Source organism: Salvelinus sp. IW2-2015, unplaced genomic scaffold (assembly GCF_002910315.2).
Source record: "Salvelinus sp. IW2-2015 unplaced genomic scaffold, ASM291031v2 Un_scaffold1509, whole genome shotgun sequence".
NCBI classification, from domain to species: domain Eukaryota; kingdom Metazoa; phylum Chordata; class Actinopteri; order Salmoniformes; family Salmonidae; genus Salvelinus; species Salvelinus sp. IW2-2015.
The window spans coordinates 18147-22386 of NW_019942953.1; the positions used below are offsets into that span (position 1 = coordinate 18147).

The window sequence follows — 4240 nt, forward strand, 5'->3', positions numbered from 1 at the left end:
AAGAGAGAGATGGGAAAGTTTTTTGTTTTCTGGTTTACTTTTGACAAACATTAAATAAGGCATAATATGTATTTTCTCATCTGTTAACAATGTTATGGCATGATACAAATAAAATGTAAAATATAAAACCAAAATACCTTCCAAAACGTCAACTTAAGATATGTGGTAGTAACTTCAAAAACGTTTAAGAAATTGTAAACGGTTCTAGAGTATGAATCTGGGAAATCAGATCGACATGTCGAATTGCATGCCGCAGCTATCATTCGTGTTTCTAAGGTCTTTCATACGTTGTCATTCATTTATCTCGTTTAGTCCTTTCTTTCCCGTTAGGATAATACAAGATGGAGAGATGTCGGGCGGATGGAGGAGAACAGAGAGCGAAGGTGAAGGAGGAGGACAACATGGCTTGATGACCAAAGACAATTGCTTAGCTCTGCAAAATTGCCCAACTCAGTTCTTTCTACAGTCTTGATTTGCCAATGCTGAGCCTTTCAACTGCTCATCTACTGTTGAGGGTGACTCACTGCTGACTGACTGACTACTGTACACACACAGCTTTTGTTTGCACAACAGATTGTCAAGATTGGGCACTTATCTGCACTGAGAGCGTTTCACCAGCAGAGGGGGCTGTTGTAATGCCATTCAGAGAAGGAGAGGAGAGGTGCCAGTGAGAGCCCAGATCAGATGACCACCAGTGCCCTGCCAGAATCTTGTCCTGTAGTGGGACACATTAATTAAAGGCTCCCTGAATGGAAGCAGTGACGAAACCAAGTAGTATGCACCAGTGTGTCTTTGAGTGATTTCTTTCATATCTGCGTGATTATATGATTATGTGTAATTGAAGGCATGGATCAATGCCATTGTCAGATGGTGAATGCTTGTGAAGGGTTGTGTGTGTGGTGTGTGTGTGTGTGTGTTTAGGAGTGTTTATTCAGTGTACTAACTAAAGCGAGTTTTAACAGAGTAACGCTCATTTCCTCTTGGTGTTTCTGTCCCGGCTCGCTATTCAGAATAGCTGGCGGGTGTCGAATACATTTCTCCTCCTCCTCCTCCTCTCCTCCTGTGACCTCTGCCTCTCTCTCCTGCTGTTTTCATCCTCATCTGAACTGAACGACCCCCTGCGGAGCGGGAGTAGTTGCTGGGAGGCGGGGCGACGCTGCTCCTCGAACAGGTCGTCTCTGGAGGGGATCGAGGGACCCTGTCGCTGAGGTCGTCACGTGAACCCACTTTCGACTGGGCCTCCGATCTCCCATCCACGAAAGTCTTTCTGTAGCACGGCTCCTTGACGGCGACGGGTAACGGCGCCCGCTGGCTTCGCTGCGGTCGTCACGGTGATTGGTGAAGCGACTCTCGCTGCGGCTGCTTTCTCTGGAGCTGGGTGGACGTGTTTTAGGGGCAAGCGGTGGCTGGCCCCCTCTCCGACCTCCTCGTCCAGGCTGCTCTATGATGGGAGGCATCTGGATGACCCCCCGGTACTCCACGGCCCCGTCGTCCAGGCCAGAGAGCATGCTGGGAGGACCCGCTGAGAAGGGGATGTGCTGGGGCATCATGTGCTGAGGGGGAGGGGGCATCATCTGGACCTGCTGGTGGTAGGGCTGGGGCTGCATCATGGGGCTGGTCCCATCCATGCCCCTCACCTGGCTCTCCAGGTAGTCCAGCATCTGCTTGTTGCCGGGATGTTGGTTGCCGTAGATGCTGGCAGCGTGGACACTGGGGGGCATGCTGTAGCCAGATGGGGGAGGGGGGAGGGGCATGGGGGCCATGGCGATGCTCTTCCCTGATTGGGAGCCTGATGGGATAGAGAAACCCATGATAAGTGACAAATATGGATTTGTTAAAGACACATTTAGAAGATCAGAAGCATAGCTCTGCTGTGTGTGTGTGAGACTCCCTGTGTGTGTGTGTGTGTTACTAACCTGCATACAGCAGAGGGTTCATCTGTGAGGAGCCGTGGCTCATGGGGCTGTAGATAGGCTGACCTCCCATCCATGGACCCATGGCCCTCTGGGCATCCTTCATCATCCTGTGCTGCATCACCGCTGGAGAGAGAGAGACACAGAGGAAGAGGTGAGATGGAGCCTAAGTGTGGGAGAAAGAGAGTGTGTGAGAGAAAAGAAAGAGAGAAGAGCTGTCCCTACCTTTCTCAGGACAGCAGCAGGTCTGTGGGCAGCAGGGACAGACAGAGAGCCCCTTCCCTACCTTTCTCAGGACAGCAGCAGGTCTGTGGGCAGCAGGGACAGACAGAGAGGCCCTTCCCTACCTTTCTCAGGACAGCAGCAGGTCTTTATTGATTCGGCAGATGCTAATGTGAGTCTGGAAGAGAGTTTACAGTCTTAAACCAGACACCTAGGTATTTAGTAGTTGTCCACATATTCTAAGTCAGAACCATCCAGAGTAGTGATGCTAGTCGGGCGGGGCGTGTGGGCAGCAAATCGGTTGAAGAGCATGCATTTAGTTTTACTAGCATTTAAACAGTTGAGGCCACGGAAGGAGTGTGTATGGCATTGAAGCTCGTTTGGAGGTTTGTTAACACAGTGTCCAAAGAAGGGGTAGATGATACAGAATGGTTCGTCTGCGTAGAGGTGGATCACGAGAAATCACCAGCAGCAAGAGTGACGCAAGAGTCGGCCCGAGAACTTGAACCCTGAGGCACCCCATAAAGACTGCCAGAGGTCCGGACAACAGGCCCTCCGATTTGACACACTGAACTCTGTCTGAGAAGTAGTTGGTGAACCAGGCGAGGCAGTCATTTGAGAAACCAAGGCTGTTGAGTCTGCGATAAAGAATACGGTGATTGACAGAGTCGAAAGCCTTGGCCAGGTCGATGAAGACGGCTGCACTGTACTGTCTTTTGTCGATGGCGGTTATGATATCGTTTTAGGACCTTGAGCATGGCTGAGGTCACCAAGACCAGCTCGGAAACCAGGATTGCATAGTGGAGAAGTACCGTTTCGAAATAGTCGGATCTGTTTGTTACTTGGCTTTCGAAGATTTGAGATGGCATGGCAGGATGGATATAGGTCTATAACAGTTTGGGTGTAAGTGTCTCCCTTTGAAGACGGGATGACCATCTTTCCCAAAGCTTCCAATCTTTGGAATCTCAGACGATACGAAAGAGTTGAACAGGCTAGTAATAGGGTTGCAACAATTTTGGCAGATCATTTTAGAAAGAGAGGGTCCAAGTTGTCTAGCCGGCTGATTTGTAGGCGTCCAGATTGCAGATCTTTCAGAACATCAGCTGTCTGGATTTGGGTGAAGGAGAAGTGGGAGAGGTTTGGGAAAGTTTCTGCGGAGCGTACAGAGCTGTTGGGGGTAGCCAGGTGGAAAGCATGGCCAGCCGTAGACAAATGCTTATTGAAATGATCGATTATCATAGATTTATGTTTCCATGTATCTTATGATTAAGAGAGCCATAGCTTATATCAGCACTATCCTCTGTGAAACACTTTGTAAATACAGACCCTGTGGGAAGGGACTCTAAAAAGAAGTGACATGGTATAAGTGCATGTCTGTTTCCGACCTAGTAAGTATCATCTGGTGTAATGATTTCCTGTGTTGTGGCTGTCTCCAGACTGGCTGACGGTGCTGTTCATGGTGATTGGAGCTCTGCTCCTCATCCTGCTCTTCTGTATCTGCTGCTGCCACGTGTTGTCCTCAGTCGTGCTGCTGCCTACGCCGCTGCCCCTGCTGCCCACAGGACCTGCGCCTGCTGTCCTGAGAAAGGTAGGGAAGGCCTCTCTGTCTGGTCCCTGCTTGCCCACAGACCTGCTGCTGTCCTGAGAAAGGTAGGGAAGGCCTCTCTGTGTCCCTCCTGCCACAGACCTGCTGCGTCCTGAGAAAGGTTAGGAAGGGCCTCTCTGTCTGTCCCTGCTGCCCACAGACCTGCTGCTGTCCTCGAGAAAGGTAGGAAGGCCTCTCTGTCTGTCCCTGCTGCCCACAGAACCTGCTGCTTCCTGAGGAAAGGTAGGAGGGGGCTCTCTGTCTGTCCCTGCTGCCCACAGACCTGCTGCTGTCCTGAGAAAGTAGGGAAGCTCTCTGTCTGTCCCTGCTGCCCACAGACCTGCTGCTGTCCTGAGAAAGGTAGGAAGGGCCTCTCTGTCTGTCCCTGCTGCCCACAGACCTGCTGCTGTCCTGAGAAAGTAGGAGAAGACCCTCTCTGTCTGTCCCTGCTGCCCACAGACCTGCTTGCTGTCCTGAGAAAGGTAGGGAAGGGCTCTCTCTGTCTGTCCTGCTGCCCACA

At 51.0% G+C, this 4240-nt stretch overlaps 1 pseudogene; it reads right to left on the reverse strand.

Moving 5' to 3' along the window:
- Positions 1 to 25: 25 nt before the first annotated feature.
- Positions 26 to 2447, reverse strand: LOC112071065 (immunoglobulin-like domain-containing receptor 1; annotated as a pseudogene).
- Positions 2448 to 4240: the final 1793 nt, after the last annotated feature.